This window comes from Lissotriton helveticus, chromosome 3_1 (genome assembly GCF_964261635.1).
Source record: "Lissotriton helveticus chromosome 3_1, aLisHel1.1, whole genome shotgun sequence".
Lineage (NCBI taxonomy): Eukaryota > Metazoa > Chordata > Amphibia > Caudata > Salamandridae > Lissotriton > Lissotriton helveticus.
The window spans coordinates 639,084,981-639,104,385 of NC_136061.1; positions in this window are offsets into that span (position 1 = coordinate 639,084,981).

Here is a 19,405-nt window from a genome sequence, read left to right on the forward strand (position 1 = left end):
GCAGTAGCATCATCTGAATCCATGTCGGACATGGTGAATCTCCAAGAACTTTGAGTAGGGGTTTATGTGATTAACAACAGAGAATAATGAGTTAAAATGAATAATAATGAGTATCCAATATTATACAATTAATAATAAAGAATTTCGAATATTTCAAAGCCTCTTTCCTCTCTCTTTTTTTTTTTTATATTATAAAACTTCAATTTTTTATAAAACCTCTTCTTTTTTTTCTTTTTTTTAAATTTATGCAAAGGGGGGTAAGGGTTAGGTAAGTGAGTGAAAAGGTAACCTCTAAAACTCACGAATCTGATAAACTAATTTATAATCGTACTAAAATTCTCATTAATATAAATAAAAGCAAAAGAAGTGCTAAAAAAGGGGGTAAGTCTCCAGAGATATCGCGTTTGAAACCATAATTTCAGCAAGTATCTCCGGCAGCGGCTGAAATCAAGCAACTGACAAGGAGCGATAAACGCTCGAGCTCAGCCGCTGCCGGAGGAGAGAGGAAAGGCGCTGCCCTAAAAAACATAGGAAAGTTTGGACCCGTTGGGTGACGTATCGTGGGATAGATCTTCTCCCCCACCATCTTCAGACCCCTAATAGGAATCACTACCTATGCAGCTATTTATTGATCGGACCATTCCATATTATGTGACAGCCGGTCACTCTATAAATGTATCATATGTACAATTACCAAAATCAAGTACAGTCTGCATTTTGTTAACATTATGTAACCTGCATGTTTAGCAGGCTTTGCAATTGTTCAAAAATGTCGGTACTCCTGCTGTATCTTATTTTTGACAGGTCTTTATAGGACTGCGGCCCAAAATTCAATGGAACAAACCAATAAAATTTGTTGTTAGAAAACAAAACATGAATGCCTTGCATATTCACCCTATGCTAAACCATCATGACATCAAACCACAGAGACCTGATGACACGATGCACAGTAATAGTGTTGTCTGTAACACTAGCCTGATAGTCCTGCTCTAAAATAGACTTGATACGAAGCATTCTCTTTGTTATTGTCCATAGGCCCCTTTTATCCAAGCCCACCAGACGCCCTCTACAGAAAAGCATAGGCCAACAATTGGAAATGTACATCTCAGAGTGTCATATCCTGTCCAGTCATCATATTGTCCTTCTGAGACCACCATACCAGCTTCCTAAACACATTCTGTATCACCTGCTGTTAACCTGTAAACTACCAACGCCTATCTTACCACTAAATCCGCAATGTCCTCAGTGAACGTCTTACTCCTAGCCTCTTCTGAGGCCCTAACATAACGTGTAAAGCCATGATGCCCAACATTCTCTAAGCATGTAGCGCTTGAGCATTTTCTCTGCTCTGAACGAAAGAATCAGCTCATTTATACAGTAAACCCTCCCTGGCGACAGAGAGATCTTCATTAGCGAGATGCCTGTTGCTGTAATTAAATTAAATGTTTGGTTAGTGTTAATTTCGGCTTTAGGAGGTGTAAAGAAAATTAAATCAGTGAAAGAGAGACATTGATATGGGTAATGAAGGCAGCAACCCTTCCTGGGAAACATCATTAGGGAACTAGGGGTCCAAGAAAAGGTGCACCAGTACTCCCCGCAGCTGTAGGTGAGCAGACGTCAATACCTGTTGTAAAAGGCCAGAATGCTGATGTAAGCCCACAAGGCAAGCCTCTGATGTGGATAATTTCTGCATGCCAGAAGAACACCTGGAAATATGCGTGCTGCATATCAAGAGAAATCATTCACGCTTCTCTTAAGGCTGTATCATTTGTGTTAGAGATATCTTTCCGAACTTTGCCCTTCCCTGTACATGTTGGGAGCCTTTAACTCGAGAACACGGCTCATACTTTGAAGATGAGAAAGAAACAGTAGAAATCGAAATTCCATTTTTCTTTCAAAATCTCTTCTTTGCTCTGCTTTAAGAGCTGTTGAGAAACCTCTCCAAGCATATTTCATCAATGTGTCTCTCCCCTGTAACTCTAAAATGAATTTAAAATGGCGGAAAACATCCGGAGGAAAGACAGCCCCAGTTTCCTGGTCATTTTCCCACTTCAAAAAGAATCCCATACCCTTAACTTTCACTGGTGTCACATGTTGTAAAGGGGCTATCAGCACAACTTCTTTTGTGCTACAGATGGTGTTGCAGCCACGGTCTGAGAACCCCCCTTCTACCTAGCCTGTCGGTGAACTCTGCCTGGCTTCCTAAATTGAGACTACCTCACTGAAACTGTGGCTTTGCAAATTTGAATCTTAGTGGAGTTGCTGGCAACATCCAATACTGTTTTACAGTGAAACGGTGCCTTTGGCTGTATTTAAGCATACATATATTGCCATTACCCCTCCGCCCCCACTCACGTTTGCATTTTTCTATCATATGATCAACAAAGCCCCTACATCATTTTTCACTATACAGGAGCATGTTCAATGTTTTTCTAGTAAACTTCAGGCAAAAACCGTGCTGACCTCAGCCATACTGATATCTCATAATCAGGCGGAGGGCCATCTGCCTAGTAATGGTGTCCACAAAATCTAAGCCAGATTGAATGGCATGCTTAGGCAACTCCATTCCATCTACAACAATCTGTTTCATAAACACGCTTGATAACCTAGCAAAGGATCTGATGGCTTTTCCACCAGTTGGATTGTGAACTCTGGGACCTAATTATACTACTGGATACTTTAAAAAACAGTAGGATTGTCACAGTACACCTGAGGTTTATCCTGTGAGAGAACAAGAAAGATCCTTAAATAGGTCAAAGGATTGGGGGGCTTATTTACAAGCCCCTTGCTCCGCCGGTACGTCACATTGCGCGAGGCACTGGCGGCGCAAACTGCTGTCCGATATTTACAAGGACACGCAAAGCCACCCTGTGTGGCTTTACATGTGCCAGTAAATATCGCCCCTTCTCACACAACACTTTGGGTGTAAGGGTCATGACATGGGTGTTGCTGTGGGTGTTCTGATGCATTTCCAGATTTACGAGAAATTGTAAACCTGGAAATGCATCAGAATGCTACCCCACTCCTGGGGTGGCGTAACAAGGAGAAATGTTTGCCTTTCTCCTTGTTTCTTTCCTCTTTCAATGCGGAAAGTGGAAATCACCTCAATTGATTGTTTTTGTGCAGGGAGGTGTCACTTTCTGCAGAAAAACAATCACTCCATGACGCAGGCAACCTCGCACCATGGTACAAGGGTGCCTGTGCCTGCGCATGGCAGTCGATTGTGAGCCAGCACAGGGGAAAGCACAGGGATGTGACATATTGTTGTAAATATGTCGCATCTCTGTGCTTTGAAAGTGACTCAGTGCGGCGCAGTCAAATGGCTTGCGGCACGCACTGACTCACTTTCATTGTAAATATGGTCTAAGGTATTTCCTTTCCAGCTTTTTTGCATGAGTTTCTGAAACAGAAATTTCAAAATATTAATGTATGTTTACTTTCTTATAGTTACACGAAAAGTCAAGTAGCCACCAAATTTATATTGCAGATAGTGCATAGTGACAAAGCTTGAGGTAGGTTTTCACTTCATAGAGGTGAGTGTCAGTAAACATGGGGTATATTATCAAGGGGTTTTATCTCCGCTTTTTTGGCTTTAAAAGCCAAGAAAGCGGAGATAAATTTATCTCCCTATTACCAAGCTGTCGCTAACACCAGTTAGCGACAGCTAATAGGAGATAGCGACCATCATGGGCCCCACTTTGCATGTCAGTGATATTTATCACTAATGATATGCAAAGTGGGCGTGCCAAGATGTTAGCGACTGGAAACAGTCGCTAACATCGCTATCTCCTATTACCAACTTTTGGAGATATTTGCGCTAAGGGCGAATATCTCCAAAAGCTAACACCTGCCCTGAGCAGTTCTTAGCCATGTTATCCAATGGGAGGTGGATAACATGGCTAAGAGCATTTGCTCGATAATGCATGAATATCGCTGACTTTTCAGCGATATTCATGCATTGCGGGCGTTTTTTATCGCATTTGCGATAAACCTTGCTAATAGCAAGGTTTATCTGCGATAAAAATCGCCGATGTGCGGCGATAATTTTTGTCCATATTTTTAAGATACTCATCTCTCCGATGTTTTTTCGGGAGTTAAAAGTCCCACATCAAAGTACAGAGAGATAGTTAAACAGAGATACCACTAAGGCATATCTTTTCACTCTTACAGTTAACTGCAGAACTTTCATCGCAAATTACTAAGGATTTGACTTTGCCTTTAGACAGCCTCTATATTCTTGCACACATCAGTAACCAGCAGAAGTGACAAGTCAGAGTTGTGGAGTTCAATGTCTCTGTTTTCTCTATTATCCTTGGTTCTTTTCTCTGTTTCTACCACAGGCCCTCATACTGTTGATTTGAAAGCCATTGGGGGAAGGGGGTGAGAGAATCGCTCTTTTTGGATCCCAAGCACAAGGTTAGGGCATGTGGGTGCATGTTGGGCCATTGCTAGTGCTGACTGCACGTGTCCTAATACATTTTCTGCCAGGTGATTCACCAAATAAAATGATGACCCTGCACAGGTCTACATTTCCGCAAAACAGTTAGTGAAATTGCAGGTACCAATCATCTTCTGGATTCCAGAATTAATTCAGAATTCTCCACTGTACATAAAGGTAACTGGACAAAAAACATAAATACCTTCAAACGCTGGCTTTCAACTACATACCTGCCAGGAATCTGTGATTGGCTTTATGTCAAGTGATCAATTGACATCAATGTAAGAAACTAAAGCATGGCTGACAAAATCTTATCAATCCAGGGCCCATAATAGTGGAACGCCATCAGCCATTGGTTCCAAGTTGAAGGCAATTACCTTCAATTCAGGAAATACTTAAACAGAAAACTGTTCCATGCTGTGTTCAGCTGCAGCCATCTACAGAGAGCGATCACAGAATGCCAACTTAGGAACCTTTCACTTATAACCACTCAAATCTAACCCACCTTTCTTCTCGGGAGCTTTTGTCTTTCTGCACTCTGAAGTGACTCGGGTGATTCACTAGCACTGTATAAAACTCTGAATAAATAAATAAATAATAAATGAATAAAAGAAGGTCCTTTTTATCCACACCCATCTCCTGAGTAGTCTGTGACCCAATTTCCAATTATATTGAACTTTTCTTCTCTAAGCTATGTAGGAACTATGTCTACAGTGATGAGCAGCAAGAATGAATAAACCAAGCGGCGGCTTCCAACCCCAACTTTCACCAAATGGCACATCATTTGGATTTACCCTGGATACCAACCTCACCCTCAAGGAACATACTGGCAAAAAATAAAGGCAACCTGGTACTAGCTCTCTCTCAGAAAGAAGGTCAAACCATTTCTTCAGAATGCGACTTCAGAACCGCTGTTTAAGCCCTTGTACTCTCACATATGGATTGTGGTAAGGCCCTGCTCCATGGCCTCCGAGACTCCACACTGGCACCAGTTAAGGGCATCCTAAATGCTGCAAGATGTCTCATCCAAAACCTGAAGAAATACGATCACATCCATCCTGATGGAATTTCATTGGCTCCCCTTGTCTGCTCATACCATCTTCAAAACCAGCTGCATCATTTACAAAGCCATCATGACCAGTGCCCCGTTTATCTGCCAAGCACGCTCACCATCTCTGGTAGTTTTTGTTACAACTCAAGTTATGAGATACCGCCTCTCAATCTCCTCTCTGGTTAGGGTCAAGCACCTCAGCTCCTCATAATAATATCCCATGTCACCAATATCATTTTGGCTCTCACATTGTGAAGGAGCATCAATCCTGGTCCCGGGCAAGGACAGGTTTCTGCTGGACCTCACCTAAAAGGCAGACACTGCAGGGACCACCGGAGGGCACATACAATCTATTAAATAAACGACAACCCCTATGAACCTACCAACATGAACGTCTCGACTGCCCCTGCCGGACATTGCTCCAGTGCTGGTGCCTCAGATAAAGCCTTTATGGGGTCACTAGTACCTGAAATGTCAGTCGTACAGCAGCCCCAAGGAGACCATAAAAGTGTGGGATTCACTATGCGTCCTGAATCTTTTATGATGTATTTACAGTCCCCCCAAAAATGGTCAGTGTGAAGATGCACGTTGTTCACACTCAGTTACCCCTTATTTATAGGGGTAAACGCACTATTTGAAACATATATTTCTCTTCCCTAGTAGTGTGGCGAGTTGCATTGCATTTCCAGATGCCATGACCACCGTCCAAGCACCCCATACACTGCTCATGGACATCAATCTTTGATATCACCTCCTTGCTCTTGCTGTAGATTGCAAAACATTAAGGCCGCTTACGCATTATGAGAAGAAATGTTTCTTTCCCTCGGGCTTCTGCTCGTGATCCTTCTATTGTGCACCACAAGAGTACAAAGAGACAGAGGGCCTTATTTATGAGGCCATGCGTCACCTTTACGCCGCTGGTGCATCACTTTTTGTGACTCACCAGCAGCGTAAAAAATGTGTCTTGTTGCACCATATTTACAAAGTGACGCATCTAGGTAGATGCATCACTTTGTAAACCCCTGCGCCACATTAATCTGCCTCAGGTATAATGTATGCAGGGGGGGCATTCTGACGCAAGAAAGAGTCATAGAAGTGATGCAGTGAAATCTATAAGATTTCACTGCGCCACTTCTAGGACGCAAATAAATGTGTCAATATCTTACGCCTGCCTCATAGCAGGCATAAGACTGACACAGGTCCTTTCACATGGGGCAAGCCCCATGTGAAAGGAGACATTGCTGCAGTTGCGTCACTTTTGTGACACACTCCAGCAATGCGTCACTTTTGTGCCATACAGATACGTCAGAAATACTGATATATCTGTAACTCCTTGCAACATGATGCATCATACAGTGAATATGACGCATCAATCATGTCGCAAGGAGGGCGCACTGAGAAGTGACGCATCGCTGCTTTCACGCAGCGATGAGTCACTTCTCTTAAATGAGGCTCCGATTGTTTTATTGCGTGCCTGACTAGGTCCCTCTCAACAGACCTTACAGAGCCCTGGGTTCAGGTAAACCAATAGGAAGCTGCCACTGATGCAAACAGAAAAACTGCAAATCCGGCCTTCCGGTCAAGAGGCCAACATCCGGTGATACAAATGTAAAACGTGCGCTAATTAATGAAGCAAAAAAACACAGAAATCATGTTTGCACACAAGTCAGGTGTCTGCCTCTTGCACAAACACAAAAGCAACAGTAATAGTCCTCGAAACCAGTGTGAAGAAAGGAACCTGATGTGAAAAACAGCACAAGCCTATAGTGGCATTTTAGGAGAATAAAATCCAAGAGAATGAGGGATCTGATTCCGGTTCAGCGTGTTATTTATGGTCTCAATTAAAGTAACTTGAGCGCTTAGTTCGTGGAAATGCGTGCAGGTGTCGAGAACACCCGGATGCAACTGCTTCTAAAGCTCCTCCATACCAGTTACACAATAGAGCTAACGAGCGCCAATCTAGCAATGGATTAACCATTGTGATGACAGAAGCGGCACGAAGCAATCTTTGTGCTTCACCTTCAGCAATCTCTCAGCTGGAGAGGCAGATCCATCTTTATCTGTTCTCCCATCATGCTTCAGAGTGGCTTGAAGTGGAGGTGTTGGAGCACAATATTCTGACTTTGAGCGGTTACCATAGGTATGAAGACATCGCCTAGAGCTGAGTGACTACTGAGATGGAATTGTGTTGAGATACTGTTTAATTAGTAGGCGCAGTGACGTAACGAAACTTGAGGGAGCCCCCCTGTAAAGAACATGGAGGTGGCCACCCACGCTCCGGATGCAGTAAGGAGCTCTCGGGTCAGGGGAGTGCTGCGCATGCACCAGTGGCGGCCGGTGGATCCTAAAAGTGGTGGAACGAAAAGCTTAGATACCAGTTGAAGGAGCAAGTGAGAATAGCAAGCACACCAAAGTGAAAGAGGGGTGTTCGGGTTGGCCTACGCAGAGTGGGCCCTTTAACCGCTCAAATTGCAGCTTTAAATAAATTCAGTCATTTGTCTCCAAAACATCAGTTTGTCGGTTTATGAAAGCAGACATGTTTTGCTATTAAATACTAGTTTTGCATTCTTGAAAAATAATTTAAATTCCCTAAATCAAGAAGTTATCTTTTTTTGTGAAAAAGTTCAATTATTATCATGAACAACTGCAACACATGGATAGCTTCTGCCTTGAATATGTATGTGTCATAGTTGCATGTCATGTGCGCCAATTTTATGCCAAGAATTACCACCATTATGCCGAAGCTAGCATGAGGGCTGTGCACCACCACGCAATGGGATAGGAAATACCACTATTATGCCAGGGCCCACATTTTACCCGGTTTGGGCACCATTATACCAAGGGTGAGCACATTGGGCCGATATGTACCACCATTATGGCAAGGCCAACATTATGTCATGTTATTTTACTTATTAAGTACACAATCATGGAACATGGCTGGTGTTGAAATGGGGCAGCTCTGTAGAATCTCACTAGTGGCCGTGACACGCTCCCTTTTTTACCTAGTGATAGTTTTTCCTACACAAAAAGGCATGTCGCAGGCACTATGGAAAAAAGAGAACAAGATATGAACCGCTTCCTGGTTTGTCTCTAACAGTCCCCCCACTCTCTTCACAGCCCTTTCTACAGTACACAAGAACACCCATATGTTCCCTGTACCCTTCTACAGGTCAAATTCATACCAACCATCCTGCAAGAGTTAATTATTTAGGAAAGTATGGGAAGACATTTTAGAGAACAAAAATAGCTTGACCAATATGCGTGATGCGGGGTCTGTAATAGGCTATGGGGCACTGGCGTACAGTTGTCTGCAGGACAGATGAGGGTCAGGACTTCATAGCCCACTGGGTTTACTCCCTGCCCTGTGTTAATTCATGGTTTATGTTGTGCAACCTTATTTACGCCCTGTAGTATTTCATTGTCTCCTATTCACCACTGTCCACCTACTGTATTTACATCCTGTAGTATTTCATTGTCTCTCCTTCACCACTGTCCAGCTACTGTATTTACACCCTGTATTTCATTGTCTCTCATACACCGCTGTCCACCCACTGTATTTACTCCCTGTATTTTATTGTCTCTCATACACTGCTGTCCACCCACTGTATTTACACCCTGTAGTATTTCATCTCTCTCATACATCACTGTCCACCCACTGTATTTACACAATAAGTATTTCATTGTCTCTTATTCACCACTGTCCACCTACAGTATTTACACCCTGTATTTCATTGTCTCTCATACACCACTGTCCACCCATTGTATTTACACCCTTTAGTAGTTCATGGTCTGTTATTCACCACTATCTACCTACAGTATTGACCTCTGACCCTGCCCCAGGGTCGGATTGCTCCCTCGCTCCCCTGTTGACTTCAGCGCCTCATGTGCGCTCTCTCCCTGCTGCTGCTGCTCCCAGTACTCCCTTGCTTCCCTGCTGTAGCCCCCTGCTCCCCCCGCCGTGCCTCCCGTTTCTGTGACCCGCTACATTTCCCGCCGCTTCCCCTGCAGCCACGCCCCCTCGCCGCCCCGCTCCCGCCTCCCAGCTGATCATCCCACCCTCCTCGCCTCATAAGCGATCGTGGACCGACGTTAGGGGCGACCTCTGACCCTGCTCCAGGGCCGGATCACTCCCTCGCTCCCCTGCCGACTTCAGCGCCTCCTGTGCGCTCTCTCCCTGCTGCTGCCGCTCCCAGTATGCCCTTGCTTCCCCGCTGTAGCCCCCTGCAACCCCTCCCATTTCTGTGACTCGCTGCTTTTCCCGCCGCTTCCCACGCGGCCTCGCCCCCTCGCCGCCCTGCTCCCGCCTCTCAGCTGATCATCCCACCCTCCTCGCCTCATAAGCGATCGCGGACCGATGTTAGAGGCGACCTCCGACCCTGCTCCAGGGCTGGATCGCTCCCTCACTCCCCTGCCGACTTCAGCGCCTCCTGTGCGCTCTCTCCCTGCTGCTGCCGCTCCCAGTACACCCTTGCTTCCCCTACTGTAGCCCACTGCTCCACCCCACCGCCCTTCCCGTTTCTGTGACCCACTGCATTTCCCGCCACTTCCTCCACGGCCACGCCCCCTCGCCACCCCACTCACGCCTCCCAACTGATCATCCCACCCTTCTCACCTAAATGGCATCCGCTGCCCGGACGCGCAGTGGACGCGCGCAGTGGGCACGCCAATTGCGCGCCGATGGCACGCCAAAAGTAAGCCTGTCCTTGCCTGGCCATACCCAGTGCCAGAACTCCTGGACCCCGCGTACTCCACACCGCCGGACTCCGATACAACTCCAACAACCTCCATGCACTCAACAGAGCCCGAGACCACCGCTGCTTCCAGGCCGCCCCGAAACACACCCACGGACCCTTCTCCTGCCACACCTGCAACTTCACCTGCAACAGAGCCACCAAACTGCCAAGCACGGGGCCCAACCACCTCTGCTGCATCCTCCTCAACACCTGCTCCGCACGCAAACAGGCCATCGAGCTCTGGAACCTGCTAGACACCTCCGCCCCAGACATTGCCTTCCCGACAGAGACCTGGTGGAACGACTCCTCGGCACCTGACATCGCCATAGCCATCTCGGACGGCTACAAGATCTCCCGCAGAGACCGCACCAACGGGATGGGAGGAGGAATAGCCATCGTCCACAAGTCCACCCTCCAGGTACAACACCATCACAGACGACTCCCTCAACTCTGCAGAACACCTCCACTTCCGGATCCACACCTACCCCAACACCACCTTCAGAGGAACACTCATCTACAGACCCCCGGACCACGGGCCCTCTTCAACGACTCTGTCGCCTACCTCACCAGCACCCACACACTCGCCTCCACGGACTACATCCTCCTTGCGGACCTGAACTTCCACCTCAAGAACAACAACAACGCCAACTCCACCGCCCTGATCGACAACCTCGGCCTCCGACAACTCGTCACCGAACCCACCCACGCCGCCGGCAACACGCTTGACCCCGTCTTCACCACAAGCACCCACATCGGCTTCAACCATACCACCGAGCTCCACTGTACTGACTACCGATGCATCCACTTCACCTTCAAGTAACCAACCACGCACCACCGCACCCAACAGCTGCCCCGCCGCTGCTGGAGCAAAGTTACCGAAGACCAACTGACCTCAACCCTCAGCCAGAACCCACCCACCGACCCCACCGACACAGACGCCGCCACCCAAAACTTCAGACAGTGGATCGACGACTGCGCCAACACCCTCGCCCCGATCAAGAAACCCTCCATCAACCAACCCAAGCAAGAAAGCCGCCTGGTTCACCAAACAACTCCACATCTCCAAACGAGCGTGCCGGAAGCTGGAGAAGACATGGCTCCACAACCGCGCACCAGAAAGCCACGCAGCCCACAAAGACGCCACTTGCAGAAATCACCACCTCATCAGAACAGCCAAGAGATCGTCCTTCACAGCCAGACTGGACAACCACGCACACGACAGCAAAGAACTTTTCAACATAGTGAAGGAACTCTCCAAACCCAACGCCAACACCAACGACATCCCGCCCTCACAACATCTCTGCAACTCACTGGCCACCTTCTTCCACCGCAAGATCGCCGACATACACAACAGCTTCAACTCCTCACCCGCCCCGACCACAACAAACCACACCCTGAACGCCACCTGCACCAACCAGCTGACCCCTGGTCACACGTCAACGATGAAGAGACACGTAAGGTCTTTTTCACCACTGTTCACCTACTGTATTTACACCCTTTAGTATTTCATTGTCTCTTATTCACCAATGTCCACCTACAGTATTTAAACCCAGTATTTCATTCTCTTATTCACCACTGTCCACCCACTGTATTTACACCCTTTTGTATTTCATTGTCTCTCATACACCACTGTCCACCTACTGAATTTACACCCTTTCGTATTTCATTGTCTCTCATATACCACTGTCCACCCACTGTATTTACACCCTGTATTTCATTCTCTTTTTCACCACTTTCCACCCACTGTATTTACACCCTTTCATATGTCATTGTCTCTCATACACCACTGTCCACCTATTGTATTTACACCCTTTCGTATTTCATTGTATCTCATACACCACTGTCCAGCTACTGTTATTTACACCATGTAGTATTTCATTGTCTCTCATACACCACTGTCTACATACAGTATTTACACCCTGTATTTTATTGTCTCTTATTCACCACTATCCACCCACTGTATTTACACCCTTTAGTATTTCATTGTCTCTCATACACCACTGTCCGCCTACTGTATTTACCCCCTTTAGTATTTCATTGTCTCTCTTATACCACTGTGCACCCACTGTATTTATACCTGTATTCATTCTCTTATTTACCACTGTCCACCCACTGTATTTACACCCTTTAGTATTTCATTGTCTCTCATACACCACTGTCCACCTATTGTATTTAGATTCCATCTACTGTATTTACACCCTGTTGTGTTTCATTGTCTCTCAAACACCACTGTCCACCCATAGTATTTACACCCTGTATTTCATTGTCTCTCATACACAACTGTCCACCCACTGTATTTACACCTTGTAGTATTTCATAGTCTCTCATGCACGGTTGTCCTCCAACTGTATTTACACCCTGTAGTATTTCATTGTCTCTCATACACCCCTGTTCACCTGTTGTATTTACACCCTCTATTTCATTGTCTCTTATACACCGCTGTCCACCTACTGTATTTACACCCTGTAATTCCTTGTCTCTCATACACAACTGTCCACCCGCTGTATTTACACCCTGTAGTATTTCATTGTCTCTCATACACCACTGTCCACCCACTGCGTTTACATCCTGTAGTATTTCATTGTCTCTCATACGCCGCTGTCCACCTGTTGTATTCACACCCTGTAATATTTAATTGTCTTATACACTGCAGTCCACATACCTAATTTACACCCTGTAGTATTTCATTGTCTCTCATACACCGCTGTCCACCTACTGTATTTACAACCTGTAGTATTTAATTGTCTCTCATACACAACTGTCCACCTACAATATTTACACCCTGTATTTCATCGTCTCTCATACACAACTGTCCATCTGCTGTATTTACACCCTGTAGTGTTTCAATGTCTCTCATACACCGCTGTCCACCTACTGTATTTACACCCTGTAGTATGTCATTATCTCTCATACACTGCTGTCCACATTAGGGTGACCAACCGTCCTTAAATTTCACGGACAGTCCGTAATTTCGGCCGTCTGTCCGTTGTCCGTGAAGGATTCTTTAACGGACGCCATTTGTCCGTAAGTTTAACCAGGCACGGTCGCACCTCCCTAACGCCGGCACAGCTTCCACTCACCTTCCTTACTGACTTTGACATGACGCGTTCAGGGCTGTTTGCATCTGAATAGATGCCCCTGCTCTTGAAGCTGCGCCCCCACCCCTCACACCTCCAGCCCTTGATGAGCTGTTCAGAGGTGCTCGAAGGTGACTGAGAGGAGGGGCTGCAGCTTCAGGAACAGGGGCATCTATTCAGCTGCAAACAGCCCTGAATGTGCCATGTCTCAACAATTTGTGTGAGACATTCCCTTTCTGCCCAGGGCCCCAAACATCCTACAACCGGTCTGGATTACACTGAGGCAGCACGTGGTTCTCTTCACAGAGCTTAATTACTGTCACTAAATTGTAAACAAACCTCGATTCTTCAAACATGCAGTCTTTAATGTCATAAAATAAAGAAATGGTACAATCGCACCCACACTGATTAACAAAGTAGGGAGGACAATCAGTTGAATCAGTTCTCTTGGAATATCTCCTTTAAGTACGGTACATCACAGTGGGGGATGGCAAAACTAACATTTTGGAAAGAGAGACTGACTTCTCATTGTCTTGTCCAGGAGGGGGTGAGGATCCCTACCCCACCCTGGAAAAGACCAAGATGATACTAGAATATTGCATGCCCACCCCTGTGCCCACCCTGGTGGATCCTGTTCCCCCTCCTGCCCCCCCTCCCTCCAGTGATGGCTCCTGTCCCTCCCCCTCCCCCACCTGTGGTGGATCATGTCTCTGCCCTGGGTGGCTTCTGTCCAAGTCCAGGAATGGCTCCTGCAGCTCAAAAAGGCTCAGCTCAAAATTAATATGAAAAGGTGGGCGAGTGAGTAAGTGAAGGGATGGGTGGATGGCTGGATGAATTAGTGAAAGGGTGAATGGATGAATGAAAGATTGAATAGATGGATAATAAAAGAGGATGGATGGATTGATGAGTGAGTGGTGGAAGGATGGAAGGGAGAAAAGGTAAATAGCTGGATGTATGTGTGGAAGGGTAGCTGGATGGGTAAAAGGGTGGATGGATGAGTGAAAGGATGGATGAGTGAAAAGGTGGATGAGTGAGTGAGTGGGTGGATGGATGAGTGAAATGATGGATGGATTGATGAATTGATAAGTGCAAGGGTGAATGGATGGCCAGATGAATGAAAGGGTGGATGTAAGGATGGATAAGTGAGTGAAAGGGAGGGTAGATGGACTAAAGGATGAATAGATGAGTGAAGGAGTGAAATGATAAATGGATGAGAGAAAGGATGGATGAGTGATAGGGTCAATGGATAGATTCATGAGTGGATGAGTAGATGGATGGGTGGGTGGATGGATGGAAGGAAGGATTGCTAAGTGAAAGCGACGATGGAGAGAGAAATGGAGGATGATGGATGACTGAAAGGGTGGATGGGTGGAAGGATGAGTGACTGGGTGGATGGATGAGTAAGTGAAAGGATGGCTGGATGGGTGAAAGGGTAAGTGACTGGATGGATGAGTGAATGGATGGATGGGTAGAAGAGTGGATGGATGAGTGTACAGATGGCTAGGGTGAAAGGGTGGATGGATAGATAAAGGATGGATGAAGGGATGGATGAGTGAAAGGATAGATGGAAGGATACATGATGGATAGGTTTGCAAATGGTTAAATATGTTTGGATACGGCTGGGCTTACTTATATACTATTGCACGACCTCTGATGTGTCTGTAAAAACTTATCCAATTGTCCTGAAGTTTTGTCCTGAATTTTGACCTCCTGTCCTGAATTTGTGTCCTGAATTTAGACCCTTTGTCCTGAATTTTTACACTCACCGTCCTGAATTTGCACCAATGCCAGTTGGTCACCCTAGTCCACATACCAAATTTACACCCTGTAGTATTTCATTGTCTCTCATACACCGCTTTCCACCCGCTGTATTTACACACTGTAGTGTTGCAATGTCTCTCATATACCACTGTCCACCCACTGTATTTACACCCTGTAGTATTTCAATGATTTCTTCATGGCTTTCTTCTCTCAGCCTCCATTAGCCATCTTGGAACAATACAGCAAAAGAAACATACTTTGGCACAGCCAATAGTTTTGCAACAAACGTCAGACCTATTGGCTTTGCCAACGCTTATTAGATATGACATCTTACATGGATTCTCTTCTTCCAACCCACAATTTCCTTCCCTTCTTATGTGTGTCCTACTCTCTCCCATATGACGTTGGTGATAATTTGCTACACTCCAGTCCCATTTATTCCCCTGAATATATCTTTATTATTTTTGGCATTTTGTTGCTGTTCTGGGGGCTCATTCTATGCTTCATTAGACTTTAAGTACCAATTTATAACATACTCTTTATTGGATTCTTCAATCAAAAATATTACCAATGTGACTAACAAGAAATAGAATTCATAGGAAAACAAACATAAAATAAAAAGTGCACAGCATGGGCGTAAACCGAATACGAATACCTAAAATGTTGTAAAAAAAAGAAAATGAAGGTTCTGTGCTGTGGAACCTGTGAATGACTTTCCCCAACTCTATAGTACTCCGAAGGCCCCTAAAATGTGAGTTTCAGTTAAGCTGAATTCTGTTGCGTAGCATGAGCCTCACGCACCCTCATTTAAGGAGGTGAAATCGGCCCCCTGGCTCCTAGTTGGGTAGTGAAAGACAGCTATAGTCAGTGTGCCCCTCCCATTCCTAGGCCCCGATGCCACATGCTGCACCATAGGTACATAGGCCCATGGCAGGAGTCTAAAAGTAAATAAAGGGCTGATGATAAAGCAAGTCAATAATACTAGGCAGGTGCCTAGGGTGCCAGCACCAGACAGTGCCAAATTGACACCAAAAACATCAAATATTACCAATTTGTTCCAAGGAGAGAGCAAAAAATAAAAAATAGAATTTTGCTGAAGGCTCCAGATAGTTTTGCACTTGGTCTCAAATGTCGCTCAAAAATGTGCAACAACCACAGACATGTTCTCCCTTCCTTTGCATTTGGGAAGACCACTGATACAAATGAAATATGGCATAACAGCCAGGGATGCTGTCATTAGAACTGGGGGATCATGGCGTCTCAGCGTTGGTTCAACATCCTGTGATTCTGGGCAAATCACTTAATATCCCCGTGGTTAAAAAATAAGCGTGGCCTTGTGTAACTGGTGCTCATGTGAAGCGCTGCAATACCTTGGGGGCAAGCTTGCACTATATTGAACTATTAAAAAAGGTACTCTCTGTCATTTTCTACAGGTACATCCATTTTCAAATATTCTTGAGTCATTTTTTTTAAATCTCTTCTGTGGAGACCTGGGAACATTTCCATGTTCACTGTCAGCATAGGGGACACTGAGGAAACACTCCGTGTCATCCAGGGAGACGCTGCACCTCAAACAAATGCGAAGCCTATTGCATTTCCAATGCTTGCTTACCTTCCAATGCATCCCAGCAGAGTGCTGGAAACCTTCTCCTGCTGCCCGTGTCAGCTCTCCTCTGTGCTGCCTCCTCCCTTCTCAGAGGAGCTGTGCCCTGTGGAGAATGCTGTCTCTATGGCCCTTACCCCCATCCTTTTCCCAGGCATGGCTCGTGGCTCTAACTGAAGAGAAACAATGTAACTTGTTACTTTGTTTTTCTTCAGTCCTGGGTCAGCGGAGGAGCTCAGAGCAGACTGCAGACTGCAGACTGCAGCTGCTGCTTTAGAACCTGGCTCTCTCACAGCTCTCTGCAGATGCGCTGAGGGGGACCCCTTCATGTACAGGACACGGGAGGCCCCCTGCACCACGGGGGCTGCATGGGTGTTTGTTATGCCCTTGACTAGGTGGCTATACTCCAGAACATGGATACTCGCAAACATTTTCCCAAGGGCCCCAAATATTGGTCTATGATGTGACTGAGGGCTGCATCGATACCAGCAGGGTGGCAATCCGGGGATGAGGCAGTAAGGTGGGTGTAGGGAAAGCGAAGCATATACACCTAGAGGTTGAAAAGCACAATGTGAAACCAGAAAACCTGGGACTAATCCTAATATCCTCACTTTACCAAATTGTGTGATCCTAGGCAATGAATTTATTTCAGTTTACCTACCTGCTCATTGTTTTATTATCCCATATAAAAGGTCCTCGGAATACCTGACTTCAGGATGGGCGCTGTACAAACCCTTCTTCTGTGGTTGATTTAATAAGCTATAATATTTTGAATGTATAATAGCAACCCTGGCCAGACAAATGGTGCACTTAACAACTCACTTGTCTTTTGCGTTCACTATTGGTATTGTTGTCAGGGTGGGGCGAAGAATGAATGCTTCTAAATTTATATCGGAAAACTATCACTTACAAAATACTTCTCAATGCACTGATTTATTCTGAAATATTTGTGGGTGTGTCAAAAACATTATGCAAGTTCCTGCTCTGGTCTCTAATGACAATATTTCGGTGTGGCCTCTGTACTTACTTATCCTGAATGAATAGGCCAGGTCTGTTTATTTTTATTCTAAAATTCCAATTTGTAGCAGGAGCATGGAGCCCCGAAAGCATTGGGACCCAGGGCAAAAAGCCACAGTTGACCCTTTCTTCTGATGACCTTGATTTTGCATGGGGGTGAGACAGCCAGGTTTGTCTGTGTTGGGTTCAAAGTGTGTAGGAGTGTGAGAGGATGAGGACACAACTGTATGACATTTGCAAGTAAAATCCTCTTCCCATGCAAAACCAGTATATTACCTTTACATAGCATATTTTTGTACAGTAAGTAGTTATAGTTAGGACCAAAGTTTCCATAGGAAAAGCATTTTTATGTTTTGCCAATAAAAATAAATTTGGTGCTGCTTGCTCTCCACAAACTTTTCACAAAACTTTCCCTTTTTTGGTTCAGCTGCTGTGTTGAAAGTTTCAGGGTGATCTGTGAAGCGGAGCCCGAGAAAAAGGGGAGTCCCAAAACGTGTTTTCCTCCTCCTATGTCTATGAGGATTTTTCATTTTTTAACACGAATACAGCCAGAACTGCTGAACAGTATTACATCAAATTTAGCAGAAAGCTAGAAGTTGGTCCAGAAAGTGGGCTTTTTGTGACTTGGTGTAAATCCATTCAGTAGTTTCAGAGAAATTAAAGTAAAAAAATTATAGATATGTGGGGACACGAGTCCTTGCAGTGGACTTGTGGATCCTACTAAAATTTAATTGGCTGCCAATACCTCAACCAGGAAGTATTGGCAACCATCCTGGGACTCGACTTCAAGCGGAGTGCCAGAAAAAAGTTAAACATACAGAATAGGTAGCAGGGTAGGAACACCCTGACCCCCAGATATGAGTGGATCCCCAAATCTGCAGCAAAATAAAAATAAAGACATGCAGGCTCCCAAACATATTCTTTCTAAAGCCCCGGGATGGCCAAATTCCAGGGGCATGTGGGTAAACAAGGAGTGGTGCTCCTGGGGCCTCCCTCCTAGGCTTTTCCTAAGCCCCTGGTTCCACCACCTCCCCAGGCAGTAATAATATGAGGGAAAGCTGCTTGCCTCCCCACTAACTATAACACGCGCCACCGCAATGCACTGCTGATGACGTCACGTATTACATCATTCATGACATAGTCAGTGATGACTCCACTGATGACATCTCAAATGACATCACTGATGACATCACTCATGACATCATCCAGAGACTATGTGTTTCTATAAAATGTAAATATGTTATATATATATGCCAAGGTGTATTCAAGAATGAATGGGTGTATAAGAGTCAGGATGCATGATTAAGTAGGTGTGTGACTAACTGTATAAGTGAGTACTTAATTGTGTCTTACTTAATGCATGTGTTAGTGACTGATACAGACATTCACACAGGTTAGGTTGTCCGATGGTGTGTAAGCGGTTGCATGGTTTGGTTAGCAGCTAAATGTGGATCTATATAGGCTATTGATTTCTTGTATCTGTATGGGTGTCTCAGTGTCTGTGTGGATGGGTGGGGGGTGTGACTCTGTGCATAAATATGTGAGTGGATAATGCACTGTGTATATGTGTTCAAGTCTGTATCTGTGAAGGGCTGTATGTCTGGGTGAGTTTGTGTATGGGTGTCTTGGTGAGTGAATGGATGCCTCAGTAGTACATGTGTGAGTAACTGCATATGTGAAAAACAGTATATATGTAAGTGTTGGACTGTATAAATGACTATAAGT